The sequence below is a fragment of the Nicotiana sylvestris genome, chromosome 10, assembly GCF_000393655.2.
Source record: "Nicotiana sylvestris chromosome 10, ASM39365v2, whole genome shotgun sequence".
In the NCBI taxonomy this organism is placed as follows: domain Eukaryota; kingdom Viridiplantae; phylum Streptophyta; class Magnoliopsida; order Solanales; family Solanaceae; genus Nicotiana; species Nicotiana sylvestris.
In genome coordinates, this window is record NC_091066.1 from 52,826,235 (window position 1) to 52,842,790 (window position 16,556).

The 16,556-nt window shown below is 36.6% G+C and overlaps 1 long non-coding RNA gene across 1 annotated transcript; it reads right to left on the reverse strand.

Annotated features, from left to right (window-relative positions):
- Positions 1-2,044: 2,044 nt before the first annotated feature.
- Positions 2,045-16,110, reverse strand: LOC104211018 (uncharacterized). Its single transcript, XR_707044.2, has 3 exons — positions 15,961-16,110; positions 9,072-9,120; positions 2,045-2,116 (listed from the first exon to the last, which is right to left on the reverse strand). It is a non-coding gene; the product is annotated as an uncharacterized lncRNA (long non-coding RNA).
- Positions 16,111-16,556: the final 446 nt, after the last annotated feature.

Genomic DNA, 16,556 nt, shown 5'->3' on the forward strand with positions numbered 1-16,556 from the left:
ACAATTCATCTTTCCCAGCGGCTCCCCTCATTTTGCTGCAAAATCTTCTCAAGTGGGTCATGGGTTCTCTGTACCCGTCACACAAGTCAAACTTGGGCATTTTGAATCTGACAGGCAGCTGGACATCAGGAAACAAGCACAGATCCTTATAAGCCACACTCAATTGGCCTCCTAACCCTTGCATATTTCTCAGCGACTACTCCAAGCTTTTTAACTTCCTAAATATCTCCTCTTGCTCCGTGTTTTTTGGTGGCTTCTCAGTTTCCACAGGAAGTTCAAAGCGGGGAGTGTAGGAGTAGTGATCTGGGACCTTGAAGGTGGGCTCTGGGGCATAGTACTGGTTATCTTGGGCCTAGAATACCGGCTCACTGGAATATTGATGGAGTGTAGCTAGTGAGGGTGCTACGAAGACAGGGATGGCTGGCGGTGAAGGGTATGTGGTTGTTTTGGCTGGTGGAGCTTGGATGGTTTGGGAAGTGGTGTCATGATAGTGGTGGTAAGGGGTGAAGTGTGGTGCGCGTTGTGGGGATAGATCAACAATGGAGGGCTCTTGAGATTGAGCCAGTGTTGGGACGAAAGCAGGGTTGGCGGGGTATGATGGTGGGTGATGCCCTTTCATCCATGCCTGGTACATTTTAGCCATTAGGTGCTTCAGCTTATGTAACTCCTCTTTCAGACCAGGCTCAGATTCGTCCTCCTCTCTCGGCGGGTCAATAACACTCGCGTCCAGTTCTTTGCCAGCCATGATCAACTTGTGTTTAGACCTGGTATTATATGGGTGGGTTGCCAAAATGCCAAACAAACTAACCACCTTCCTGTTCTCAATAACAACATCAAACATGTTAGTGTTTAAGATTTAAACAGATAGGAAATCGCACGTTGGATGCAAATGCACCCGAACAATTAAAGATTTCTACTACGTATCTGAACGGTTACATGTTTCATCTCGGCCTTAACCAACTCTTTTCGCTTTGCACTTTCTCTTCTCTCTTTTTTTTCCACTACTACCATTTTTAGTCACTATTGACCTTTCCCACTTGGTTCTTGTCGCCCCCTTTTATTTTTTGCACTCGCTTTTGTTCCCTTGTTTTGCCATTCTTTCTTTCCACTCAATTTTTTTATTTTATTTTCTCTCTTTTATTCTCCTTTTCATTTTATGTTTATGTTTGAATCCTATGGGGATTGTCTACGTAATATGACGCTGCATGAATCAGATCATTACGTAGTTCAGGAAGATCGGGAAAAAAGTAAACAATTTAACATTCTCTTTTCGTTGTTTTTTTTAAACAGATACTCTGAGAAATTATTAAGGAAAAAATCTAGAAGAGAAAAATATTTTTTGATTCCTTCCTTTTTTTAGTAAGGAAACCTAAAGAATGAATCAAAGGAAAATATTTTGAATTTTTACTTGATATCCAAAAGAGAGATTTCGAAACAAGCAATGAAAAAGATAAAAAAATATTTTTGGATTTCAGTTTTTGATTACCTAAAGGAGAAACTCTAAAGATAAAGTATATTTTTTTTCTTCTATGTACAATGTCCTAAAGTTCTAGTGAAACTAAAAAGAATATATTTTTTTTGTTTTATATATATTTCCCAAAGAAGAACCTCAAAAGAAAGTCTTTTTTTTTTTAATTTTTGGAATTAATATCTTAAGAAAACTTCTAAAGGGGTATTAAAGAAAATTATCTTCTTTTTTTTTTGAATTTTTAGTCTTAATTACTAAAGGAAATATAAAAGCAATTTTTATTTTGAGTTCTAGATATTAACTTCCTAAGGAAAACCACCTCAAAAGAAACTTTTTTTTTAATTTCTAGAATTAGTATTCGAAAGAAAACTCCTAATGGAAATATAAAGCGCAAAATCTCATCTTTTGTTTTTGGATTTTTGAGTTATAACATACTTTTTTCAAATACAAAATAGGAAGTACAATAACAAAAGACTCGACATTACTATACAGAACTAGAAGGTAAAAGACGACATAAAAAGAAAAACATACTTAAAACATAAAAAAAACCTCCTTAAGCAACTTTTGAATGAGTGTCCTGACTGGATGGTCCCGGGGTGTCTGTCATGCTCAAACTCCGGTAAGTAGATCCACACCTGTATGAGAAAACTAAAACCAACACTATGTGAGACAATAACATTACCTATTGGACACATGCAAGACATGATTGAGGCTATTTCTGCAAAACGGTTTATGTGGTCAAAAGGTGGCTAGAAGTGTAAACTCGACAAAAGTGACCTCTAAGACATGGAAAATTACGTTGCAGAAATGTCCCATTTTATAGAAATGGTCTATGTCGACAAAAATGGCTAAGCATGCAAATTCAACACAATGGACCTTAAACAGAGAGAACATCTTGTTGTGGACTTAGAAATCTAAAACATGGCTAATTGAACCACTTTTGCGAAAATAACCCTATTTTGCAAAACGGCCTATGTGGCCAAAAGCGGCTAGACATGCAAATTTGACAAGGACGGACCTTAAAGTAAAGAGATACCTAATTTTGGACTGAAGACAATCCAAACACAATTAAACAAACCACTTTGCAGAAATAGCCCTATTTTGCAAAACGGCCGATGTGGCCAAAGGTGGCTAGAGATGCAAAATTCGTCTACGACCCTCGAAGCCAAGAACCTAAGATTCACTAAGAAGACCGGACCCTATGTGAGTTGCCTACGTATCCCGCCCCGAGAGACAAGAATCAGGTTCGCGTAGTTCGGGAAGATTGGATACGGGCGAGAATTAAAAATTAACAAATACTTTAGAGAAAATATATTTTTTTGTCTTTTTTTTTTGAAAAATGATGAAACATGTAAACTCTTTTTGGATTTTATTTTTTCCCCTTTTTTTCATTTGATTTTTTTTCGAAAAATGATGGAAAAGTGCAAAGTCTTTTTTGATTTTTTCAGTTCCATTTTTATATCTTTTTCTTGGAAAAGAAAAAAAATGTGAAAAAAATATAACTGGGCCCTACTTGCTTCATTTTTATACTTCACCCTTTTTTCTTTGTCATTTATCTTCAACCCTCATTGTTCGGTCAAACGACCTCTTTTACCCTTGAAGATTGCAACATGTAGCAAATAATATGCATCAGGATGGTCTTTTCTTTTTGGGTACACCTGTCCTAGACAGACCCAACCCCTGTGTTGAATCCCCAAAGTCAGATGCACGTGATGCAAACAAGTGCTCCTACTAGGGATCCGACATGAGGCTATATTATTCTAGGTTTAAATCCTGGGTGTATTATTCTAGACATGACTTACCCAAGCGGACAACTCGGGCAAGGGAGGCAATATATCGGGAACCAAAAGGTCATCTGGCTTTGTAGCTTGTCCTAACCTCGTTCTAAATTAGGGTATGACACTAACAGAAAAGAAGTCATACCAGCGTGCACTTCCTAGAAGATTAGAAGAGTAGGGTTTCACAATAGTTTATATACAGTTCAAATAATATCAAAGCAGTAAAAAGAGGCATTTAGCTCATTAGGCCTAGACATGTAATAAAAATCAGATAATAAATAAAAGCCAAATATAACAATTATTCTAAGCTCGAATTCTTGAACCTTGAACTAGAGATTCTGGGTTCGATCCCCAGCAGAGTCACCAGAGCTATCACACCTCTTTTTTCTACCAGGAAAGGGGTATAAAGGAGTTTTTTCAATTAAAGTGACAATAATTGAAACGAGATTATTTATTTCAAATTCAGAGTCGCCACTTGGGATAATTTATGGTGTTCCAAGTCACCGGTTAAAAATTATAATGACTCGACCGGTCATTTGAGCTTTGCACTTCGCTCGCCAGTTCTTGGGCATGACTAGCCCCATATGATATGTTATGACTTATGTTAATCATCAATTTTGGTTTTCAAGATAATCGGAATGAATTTGGAAGAACAGTTCTCAATTTGAAGCTTATAATTTGAAAGGTTTGATCAAGTTTTGACTTGTTAATATATGATCTCGGATTTGAATTTTTATGATTTGGTTAGCTCCACTAGGTGATTTGGGACTTAGGAGCGTGATCGGAATGTATTTTGGAAGTCCGTGGAAGGTTTAGGCTTGAATTGGCGAAATTGGGATTTTGGCATTTTCCGGTTGATAGGTGAGATTTTGATATAGGCGCCGGAATGGAATCCTGAAAGTTGGAGTAGGTCCGTTGTATCATTTGTGATATGTATGCAAAATTTTAGGCCATTCGGACAAGGTTTGATAGACTTTTTGAGTGAATTCGAAATTTGGATGTTTTGAAATTCATAGGCTTGTATCCGAGGGTGATTCGATGTTTTGATATTATTTTGAGTGTTTCGAAGGTTGGAACAAGTTTGAATGATGTTATGGGATGTGTTGGCGTGTTTGGTTGAGGTCCTGAGGGCTCGGGTGAGTTTTGGGGTGATTTCGGGCCATTTCTAGGCCATTTTTAGTTGCTGGTTTTTCGCTTCAGGGGTGTACAGTGCGTTAGCATAGATCTGACCGCGTTAGCATAGAGAAAATTTGGAAAAATGGAGTTGTGCTATGCGATCGCGTAAGTCTTCCGGCGATCACATATAGTAAAATCTCTGATGTACTGACCCGACTTTGGAAGCTTATATCTCACAATCTATAAGGAATTTGAAAATGATCCGAAAATGAAAGTTGTAGCCCTTATGTCTAGTTTTCAGAAAGTTAAACCAATTAGAATTTGGAGTTTTGTACAAAAAGCTATGACTATTATACTAGAGGCTATCTGAAAGAGTTGGAGAAAGCTGTTGGAAAAATTTGTTTTATGCGATCGCGGGGGAATGGCCGCGATCGCATAGGGTAAAAGAAAGGCTGGGAAATTTTGTGCTTCGCTATCGCATTAGTTTGTCCACGATAGCATAGGGTAAATACCTGGACATATTATAAAGTACTCTATTTCGAGGATTTCGGTCATTTTTGCATTTTTGGAGCTATGGAACTCGGATTGAGGCGATTCTTGAAGGGATTTTTAGAGAATTGATTGGGGTAAGTGTTCTTCACTCAAATTTGGTTAAATCTCATGATTATGTCTTGATTCTTATCATTTAATTTTGGGGTGAAAATTGGAAAAAATGGAGGAAGGTTTGGAGAGTTGATTTTGATGATTTGGATGGCCATTCGATGTCGGATTTTGGTGAATTTGATAAGGGTAGACTCGTGAGCGAATGGGTTTTCTAATTTTGTTATTTTTTTCGGATTCGAGACGTGGGCCCGGAGGCCGGGTTTTAGCCAATTTTGGGATTTTTGACTTAATTTGATTATTTTCACTTGGGCTTTGTTCCTTTAGTGTATATTGATGATAATATACTGATTTTGGTTAGATTTGGAGCATTTGGAGGCCGATTCGAGAGGCAAAGGCATCGCGGGCTAGAGTTTGGACCAATTTGAGGTAAGTAATGATTGTAAATGTTTGTCGTGAGGTTGTGAAATCCCGGATTTCACATCGTTGTGCTATTTTGAGGTGACGCACACGCTAGATGACGATCGTGGGGTCGTGCACCATTGGGGATTGTGACTTAGTCCATCTCATATGATTGTTAAACTGCGTATTTTATTGAAAATTGTTTGCAATCATTGTGTTTTGGAAAGTATTATCATGTTTTGTGTTGAATTCCATATTTGGGCCTCGTGCCAACTGTTTTGGACCCTTAGGGGATTTTTGCTACTATTCCTCATTGTTTTGACTTCATATTTGTACTCAGTTATGTTGTTTTCTACTGTTTTCATAACTCAGTCATATATACTCCGTTTTTTATATTTTAAGTGATATTTTTGGGCTGATAATCATGTTTTACGGTTGCCCGAGTGGCATCAGAGATTTCTGACTAAGTGAGGCCTAGGGCTTGTATTGTGAAGATATTAGGGATCGGGCTGCGCGCCACAGCAGTATGGTACTGATTTATGATTATGAGGTCGAGGACCTGATTTGTTACGCCACGAGGTATATTGATATGAGGCCGAGAGTCTGTTTGATTATGCCACGAGATGGCTCGTTATTGCGCTTGGGCCGTAAGGGGCCCTTCCCGGAGTCTGTACACCCCAGTGAGCGCGGGTACCCTGAGTGAGTGATATATTGATTATGCCACGAGATGTCTTGTTATTGCGCTTGGACCGTAAGGGGCCCTTCCCGAAGTTTGTACACCCCTAGTGAGCGCAGGTACCCAGTGTGATTGATATGATGTAGCCCAAGGGACTGTTATCATGTCGTATTGTTGTTCGAGGGGCTGTTCTTGATCCATGTTTTGCCCGAGGGGCGATTTATGGTACATGTTTTGCCCGAGAGGTTGTTTACGTTTCTATCATTGATACTCACTATTTTATCACTCGTTTGAAAATGTTGAAAGTTATTTTAAAAAGACTTTTACTGAAACTAAGCTTGATTTACGAGGTAAATGATTTTGTGTATTTACTTTTATTACTTACTGAGTTGGCATACTCACATTACTCTCTTCACCTTATGTGCAGATTCAGGTAGTTCTAAAACCTGTAGCAGGTGTTGATTGCTTAGTGGCAGAGTCATTGGAGTTAGCAAGGTAGCTGCCCGATGTTCGCAGCACTACTTTTCTCCCTCTTGTCTTCCTTAGACTGTATTTAGTACATTCTTAGACTTTTGTTGAATTCAGACCTTAGTAGATGTTCGTGACTTGTGACACCCTAATGTCGGGCTTGTGTATTTATTTTGCACTGTTCATTTAGACTTAAATTATGAGATATTGATTAATTAAAGGCTTAAAAATGACTTTTATTGATAATGCTTAATTCTGAAATTGTGTCGGCTAGCCGAGTTTCACAATAGGCGCCATCATGACCGAGTCGGTTTTAGGGTCGTGACAAATTGGTATCAGAGCCTAGGTTACATAGGTCTCGCGAGTCATGAGCCGGTTTAGTAGAGTCTCGCGGATCGGTACGGAGACATTTGTATTTATCCTTGGGAGGCTGTAGAACCTTTAGGAAAAACTTGACATTCTTGAATTCTTATCGTGCGTCCTTGATTCAGCTTGAAATGTAACTCCTTGAATTCCTTCCACGCATTCGTATGCGTGCATGAGCGCACGGTATCGGCTGTGCGTCGATGGCTTGTGATTTTCTAAGCGAGGGGCGAGTTGTGATCTATGTGTGTTGATGTTGGGCCAGTCTGGAGGACCTGAGGCCGGGCCTTGCCTGTTGCTTGAGCCCTGAGCTATTGATTGCACAAGCACATGTTTCTGGATTTATACGTTCGATAGTGTCCCTATTAAGGGAAGTGATGGCTGGATAGTTACGTGATGAGTGTGATGTGACTGCGAGATGTGTTCATATGAATTGAATGAGGCGAGAAGGGTTTGCTTAGGGGTAGCAAGAACTATTTGGTGAATCACTTATGGCTTATGAAGATTGAGATCGAGGATGGCTCGAGTAAAGGAAATTTCAATAAAGATTATGTTATGCTTTATGGGCATGTGAGAATCACGAAATGACTTGAGTTGTTATTGGTAAAGGATGTACGGTGCATAAAACAGGAAGTTGCTTGGATGCATTAAGGTGAGGTTACATTCTGCGGTGTCGGAGTGCTAATGGAGCATAGGTCATTCGGTCTGTTTGATCAGTCTAATTGCAGTTTGAGTAGAGTGGATGACTTTCGAGAATGGTTCTAATGTGTTCAAGATTTTACATGTAATAATTAGAGATTTTCATGTTGTATATTTGGCTACAAACTGAGGTATGCATTGGAGGGTATCAAGACTCGTGGTATTTCTATATCATTATGGATTCTACGCATCTGCATCAGGAAGGTGAAGGTAACGTCTTTAAATTCGCAGGAAGTCTCTTCAGGGAAAATATTTTGAATGTGGTGTTTTTGAGGATATTTGAGAGAGTTGTCAGCAGCTTATGAACTGTAGGACGGTGTGGCTTTATGCTTGGATCTCGTGTGGCGAGTATGGGTCGAGGATTGTGGTGTTATAGCAAGAAAAAGTATGAAGCTGAAGGTAAATCAAAAGGAACTTGGATAGATGGGATACCTTTGTAGTAGGCCGGATCGACATGATAAGGATATGACTAGTTCTTTGGGCGGTTACGAGGAAATGAGTTTCTACCGGTATTTCGCAGCAATGCTCTTGGGTTTTAGTGGCCTACGTATCTTGGTTGAGTTAGAAGGATTCAGTCCTGACAGTGTAGTTTTGTCACTACAAGAAAAATGGCCTTTAAGGAAGGGAAATCTGGTCCCTAAAAGTTAAAATCTGGTCCTAAAAAGGTAAATTACAAAGGAAAAAATCTTGTCGTAACCCGTCATAATAGCCTCCGTCGCTAAATGTCAATAACGACGGGTCTTAATACCTGGTCGTTAAATTACTTTAGAGACGGAGAAAAAAACCAGTCGTGAAATATTTATTACCGTCGTGAAATCTTTGTAGTGACTAACTGTATCTGGTCCTAAATTATCTTTTAGAGACGGACAGTAAACTTGGACGGGAATAACTTTTAGAGACTACATTTCTCATCCCTAATAGACGATGAAAAATATATATATTCCCTTCGTTAAATCGTTTTAGCGAGCAACTACAACCGGTCCTAAATTATCTCTTAAAGACCAATAAAAAATCCGGTCGTTAAACCATTTTCGCGACCAACCTTTAACTGGTCCTAGATTATGTTTAGAGACGATGTCCCTATTTAAAATAATTTTGTAATTTAGCGATCATATTCATGGTCTATTAATAACCATGAGTAGTCCTAAAAACTCAATGCAACAAAAAGTAATTTTTATCAATAAATATCAAATTGGTATTGAAAAATCCAGATATAAAAAGATAATATATCAAGTTCAAATCCCATGATGATGTTACTTTCTATGTTTTCTCAACACCTCAACAAAAAAAACTTAGCTAACATCGTGAGCTAGACTATGATATCAAGTTTTGCATAACATTTTTAGTAAAATAATAATAGCTTGTGCATCTTCTAAACTTGCATCTTGACTTGTAGCTTCAATCTTTAAAAACCCGTAAGTACAAAAGTTTTTAAAATAACAAATAACTATTGATAAAATAACATATGTAATTTTATATGAGCAATAGTTAAATCGCTTACCCAAAAGTAGTCTAAATTCACAAGGTGTTATCCAGCAACATCAACAAGACTACAACAATATTAAAAAAAATTAATTAGAAAATCTTTAGGATGGTTATTCTTACTTTGGTTCGATAAATCTCGGTACGACAATTCGAGATTTACCATTCAAAAGATCAACTATTATGAACAAACAACAACATGGTATGCTTCTGTTCCAGTGCAAAATGAAGCACGCTCTTGCTTATAAAAGTTAAATTAAATAAAGATAATAGATAAGAAAAATACTACGATGCACACTACTTGTTACGATCAAATGCACACAACTGGATTCTCAAGAGTTGGTATGAAATGGAGAAAGAATAGTCTCAAGATGCTAAGCAATATCCCTAGAGTAGTTATTTTTAATGGCTTGATACTAAACTGTTGAATATCTTTACACAATTATTCACTACACACCAGGGACAAATAGTGGTGATGCCAGATAAATGGTCACTACAAATTACTCCATTTTCACCATAAAGGTAACAATGTTCTTAGAGCTCTCCAACTATTTCTAGAAAGTGTGTTCCAATGTCAAGATTTTATGAAGGCACATCCTCTCTTCATTCATTTGAGTAGTGTACAAATACAGGACCTGAATCTGATTCATTCCACATCAAATTAGTGTGCTCAGATCAAAATCCAGGTCGATGTAATTAGACTCTACTAATCGATAGACCTTGTCTTTCTAATTTAGTTGATCAGAATGCATTTAAGGGAGGGTAGAGATCCTTACAATATACTCAACATGCTAAGGAATGTTCATGTCTTGATACTAAACTGTTGAATACTTTTACACGGTTATTCACATCACACCAGAGACAAATAGACAATCTAAAACAACCATTCAATATCATATAGTATAATACATGAAATCACTCTTGACATTAAAACATCACCTACTTCTCAATTGTAGGTCAATTAATAAGCTATTACATATTCTCATTCATGAAACCCAACATATCTTAAGCTAAATTCTTTCTCGTTGTCTTTTTAAGATTAGCCTACCTTGGCCTAATGTTATTTGTACTCCAACGTTTGATATAAAAACATCTGATGACACAATTAAACATTCTAAAGTGAAACAATTAGAAGAATACATGTAAAATCAAACTTGAGATATCACAACAATACAATATTGCCTGAGCAAAAACAATTTTTCCATTTAAGAAAAAAGATCATATATTTTGGACCAATATGGATAAAGTGTCCTGACCATTGTGCTCAGCAACGTCATAGCAAATTAGAATACATCCAAACAAACAAAAGTGCAACATAAAACATTGAGATATACAACTAGGATTGCAACGTCCAAGCAAACAAAGTACCAAACTCGAAAACAAAACATAGGAGTCAGATATCTAATAGCTAGTTGATCACAACAAATGCGTATGGAATCCACTAGTCCAGAACACCAAAATTGCAGTAATTTGAAATTGCCACTCAACCCAAGTAATGAACAAAGATGTTTTACACAATATTTTCTACAAGCCACCTATATAACTAAACGCCTAATGTTCAACTTATGTACCAGGTTTTCATCTCATTCATTGTGATTAATAAGAGTTCTCTGTCTGAGCTTTTCATCTCAACTTATGTACCAGCTTTTCACTAAACACAATTAGCAATTCAAGAAGGTGCTTTCGGCACTCTTCTATAGCACACAAACAAGACTACTAGTTGCAGGGATTAGTTAACTCATGGTGAAGGAAGAAAAATACATCAACGAAGCAAAAGAAGGCAATTAAAATTTGCCGCTGAGGATACCGAATCGCAATTTTATATAAACTTCAGAAATTAAATTATCAAACTAGGAATCCCAACCCAATAATCTTTTCACTGATTTTGTAAAAGAAAAAAATACCAAAATATGAAACCTTACCAAATTGTTTATGTTAGAGAAGAAAAAGAAGATCGAAGAACTCGAATAAGCGAAGCAATCAACGAAAAAAAGCAACTTGAAAGAGGGGGCATACCACGGATTCTCAACGAGCGAGATGGAAACTTGGGAAAATTCACACACCACCAGATTTACAACTTGTGTTTTGAGAAAACACAGTAAAGGCGACGGGCAGAGCTTGGCGGAAACTAGGGCTGAGCTTATGGCGCAACTTGTGTTTCATAATATAGAGAGTTTCACGGATTCTCAACGAGTGAGATGGAAACTTGGGAAAATTCACACACCATCAGATTCACATTTTGTGTTTTGAGAAAACACAGTAAAGGCGATGGGTAGAGCTTGGCTGAAACTGGGTGGAGCTTGGCATGCGGAAACTAGGGCAGAGCTTATGTTCGCGACTTGTGTTTTAGAATACAGAGAGTTTCTTGACATTTTAAAATTTTTTATTACAATATAATAGTTTTGGCGCCTGATTTTTCACAAAATAATAGTTTTTTAATATTTTGGTATTGGATTTGGCAGCACTGTGTCACACTCAATGTCCCTCAATTATAATTTGGGACCAGTTACTACTTTCTTTAGGGACCGGATTTACTACATTAGTAATAAAATATAGTATTAAGGACCTCAATATTATCTCGTCCCAATAAATATATTTTTTGCGACGAGATTATTAACTCATCCCTAAAAGTTGGTCATAAATAAGGCTTTTTATTGTAGTGTGTGCAAATGGAATTCGGAGAGTTCTTGATGGTTTCCACCTCGGTTAGAGATGTATATTTTCTATGAGCATGAGGAGCATGGGATGTATAGTAATTTTCTTCTAGACAGGATCAATGGAAAGTTCTTGGTTAGTTGACTACGTAGTTGCTTGTGGCTCGGAATGGATATGAAGTTCTCATGTTTATCCTAGGATGGTATGGTATATGCGCTATATTGTGTAGGATTGAGATTTGCATGTGTAAGGTCACGGTTGAGTTTTGAAAGGAAGGTCACAAATTCTTAGGTAGCATGGACAGTTTCAGATGACTAGATAAATGACATCATTGATAGGTGTGGCTTGATGATGGTATACATTTTAGAAAGGGTGATGTGTTTGAGTTGAGGATATTCCATTAGTATTGCGGCACTCTATTGTTGGATTGACTGCTGATATTTGACTTTGATTGGTGGCACAGAAGAATTATAGGAGTACCTCTCATGGGATGATGGGGTATTAGAGGTGTGTTGTATATTCGGACGGTGGAGTTAGAATCGGCTATGGTGATTCGCGTGTTGTATGGATTTGAAGACTGGGAGTTCTCATAAACAGGTTAGGTCGTGGTTGTGGATCGCGTATATCAGTTTTGTGTGGTAACTATTGGAGGTTTGGAGACCCTAGTGGATCCTTGTTTCTTAATATGCTAGATTTTGGTGTTATATTGGGTATGGACTGGTTGTCTCCGTGTCATTTTATTCTAGGGTGTTGCTCTAGGACGACGATGTTGGCTATGCCAGGAATGCCACGGATTGGGTGACGAGGTTCGACGGATTATGGGGTGGTTTCAATTTTAAAGACGCAACGGATGGCTGGGAAGGGTTGTCTTTCTTATTTGGCCTTCGTGATGGATGTCAGTGCAGAGACTCCTACCATTGATTCAGTTCCGGTGGTGAGAGATTTTCCAGATGCGTTTCCTACTGCCGGGTATGTCGTCGGACAGGGTTGTTGATTTCGGTATTTATTTGGTGCCGGGCACTATCGTGCCCCATTTTTCTCACGAAGACGGGCTTAGACATGTGACAACTCTTTTAAAAGGGTATTAAAAAAGAAGAGTCGACATCTAATGATTTTAAGGTGTGTTAAGGCGCCTATTTGTAAATAACTCTGTTTGACTAGTCAACGTCACCAAAGATCGAGCAAGGGCTCAAATTACCTCTAAGAAAAGGTGTTAGGCACTCTTAGAGGTCCACAACTGTGGGTCCCGGCCGAAATTTATGCTATGTGGGATTATTGGATTACTAATCCAAAGTTAGACTAGTTTGTTATTACTAGGCGATGAAATATGCAAATAGTTAGAGATGTAATAAAAATAATTACTTAAACAGTCAAGTGCATAAGGAAAGAATTGATAGTCTAAAGGAACTAATTATGTAAAGGAGGACCTAAATTTTTATGCCTAATGCATCAACTCCTGTGCAAAGCCTGCTACGACTTTTATAACCAAAAGTGCAATGGCTATTCGGGCAATTTGTGTATCATGTCCAACTACCCTCATTAATATCTTTGAGTTATTAACCTAAGAACGTACTAGTTAATTCTAAAGCGCGTCTTAATTTAAAACTACCCATCCCTTCTTATAGTCCCAGGAGGCTTTGGACACTATTCTAAAAGGATGGTTCTATACATAAAGAAAATCTCAGGTTTCTATTTATATTCTTATTAGCGTCACATAAAATGGAGCACATTGGGACTTAAACAAGTAACACATAAGGCATGTAAGGGCTCATGTTGGCCTCCGAATTAATTAAATTGAGAGTTGATAATTGAAGTAGTGAAATGAACTCTTATAATATAATAACTTTCTTGAACTGATACTACGCAACTCAAGTATAAGCATACTAGAATAAACATAATTATAAAATTACTAAAAATGTCGAGTAGAAGATAAAGTAGTTTGGATTAAAGTATTTAGCTACGTACTCTTTTGTGTAAAGGTAGATAAGAAAGAGGAATTGAAATAAGATACCTGATTTGAAAATCGTATGCTAGAAAACTTACTTGTATACAAAGATTGTTACTAGCCCCCAAGCCTTTAATAAATAAATAAAAATATTATAAGAAGACTATACTTACTTAACAGTACTTGTTTCCATGAAATGAATCAAGGGTATTTTTTGTAAAACTAGTTTGACGACAGGTTTAAAACAAGTAGCAATCTCCACTGTTAAAAGGAAATTGAATGCATTAAAAATCATTATTATTAGGAGAATAACACAAACAGAAAATCACTTCTCCCTGTTACTTGAATTCTATAAGCATGGTAATAATATTGAAAATGAAAGCATGACTTCAGTGATTAGTAAAAATAGAAACAAACCACAAGAGCAAATAGCACATAGCAGCAACAAGTGACAAATAAGTTTCAGCCCCATCATCCCTTTTACACAATTACAGATTATTTGTAGCGGCCAACATTACAATACAAGCTAAACTAATGAGCTTTAGGCGCAAAGTAAATTCCAACACAATAATTCTTAAACCTTCCCCTTCCCAGGCGACTCCAAACACTCGCTCAATGCTCGAATTACGTCATCCTGTAAGGTCATAGCCCAACCAGGACACATGCAGCGCACATGGAGATCGAATTATCGCAAAAATAGATTTAACTCGTTACTTCCAAGTAATATAACTTCAAGTATTTTATTCAAACTATTTGCAATTTAGTCCTGTAAAGATAAAGAACATGCTGAGAAATACAACTCGCTAGCCTTTAACACCAACGAAGTTGTTGACTTCTCTTACTATTAGTTCCTAAATAGAGCACCTCTAGTGTTCAAATCAAATAAATAATTACTCAAACAAAATAAAGTACAAGCATTATGGGATAGCAAGTTATCTGGATGCATTATAGCCAACAAAGCAAAAAATACTCTTAGCTTCTGACATACTATCCACAACTGGACATGCAGTATATTAGGCCAGTTAATCCTAAACATGATGTCTAAGTGACAAAACAAGTGCACCGATTTAGGCAAGGTAGTTTTAACCACATAAGACCGGCAAACATTCTTAAGGTTTAAGGGATGAAGTTTTAACAATCCAATACCGCCTTTTATTAACTTAGAAATACTCGCTGAAATGATACCAATGCAACATGAATTCAGCTATACAAAGAATGAAGATCATGGAACTTACAAATATCATTCGAAATCTTTTAGGCAGAATTCCTAAACTAAATCGTTGAACATAGCAAATAAGTTGGTGCTACTCTTATTTATGCAATCTTTAGTCCTAAATAAAGGAAATGATTTCCTAATTACTAGGGTGCCAGAACAAATCCTAAAGACATTTATGGTCAGGTCGTTTCATATTTAAAAACTCACACGTAAAATCAAAAGATTAAAAACACAAATGAATTTAAGAGACGTACCGTGTTATTATATTGGCATAATTTCAATAGAGTGTTGCATGGCACTCGATATCTCAGCATGGACAAGAGTGTACATAATACAAAACTAAAGAGAAGGACTAGTCTATTCTAACAACAACCAACATGTAAAGGAATCGTAATGCATCATTCAGGAAACTAACCAGTTTGTGGAGTACCAAATTCATAAGAAAACCAGAAATCCAAATAATGATTCACGGACAGATCTTCAACAACAGTAAATATGCCAAACAAACTCCAGAAATACGCAGTGATTGCAATAAGAAAACTCGAATGATAGTGACAAGAAAGCAATACTCAAATTTCGACGCTCCGAGATCACTAAAACTTCTACGAATTTTGAGCAACACTCGTGTCGAGTGAAATAAAAGAAAACAAATTTTGCTTTGGCTTGCAATAAGCAAAGAAGTAGCCGAAGAGCAGTGAATGAAGAGTATATAACAGTAAAAGAAAAGTTATGGAAGTGATGAAGAGCAATGATCAAAAGTCCTTCTCCCCTCCTTTTTTTGCCTTAATAGTAGTAGTAGTAGTATTTATAGCTAAAAATTATTAATGCTCTAAGTAAAAAGGACATAAATTAAGGCTAACAATTAGTACTTGACAGAATCAATTAGCAAAAATCGGAGCCCACAACTTTGAGAAAAAAATGATTATTTCTATATATAAAAAGTATATGAATATTTATCAAATTCAACTACAATATAATTAGAGCAATAAGAAATCATGTCAAGAAGGAAAAAAACTTACGGGATTGAGTTTTTCTGAAAATTATTATATCAAATCAAAGAAAGCAGAACCCACAATAAATAAAAAAATTTACCTTTTTGGGGACTCCTATGAACTTGGACAAATTCTTCAATTAAATTCGTACCCAAATCTTCCACCAAAATTCTTTCTTTATAGGAAGAGCTATAATTTTTGATTTTGAGTGATTTGTGAAGAAACTATGCTATGACATTTGGTAATAAAGTAGTAAAATAATTAAGGAAATAACTAAATAAAAAAAGGAAGGAAAGCAAGAGAATAAATATGATAATGGGCTAAAGAAGGGAAAAATGGATGTTTGTTGCTGGCGAGGAAGGTATAAGATCGGAGAATTGGTTTGGGGTTAGTCTCGTTGAGATTTGGTTTAAAGTGGTTGGGCTTAGGATATTGCTGGGTGAAGTGGGCTCCATTTGGACAGAGAGCACATGTTGGGGTAGATAAATAGGGGAGTATTTGGGCTACTATTTTAACTAAAAAATATAATAATTATAGTAATCAATAATAATAATAATAATAATAATAATAACAATAATATTAATAATAAATGATAGCAATATAAACATTGTATTTTGATAAAATAAGTAAAAAATTAGAATCTTTAACATTTACAAAAAATAGAAGCTCAAAGGAATAAATTCAATAGGAGGAGGG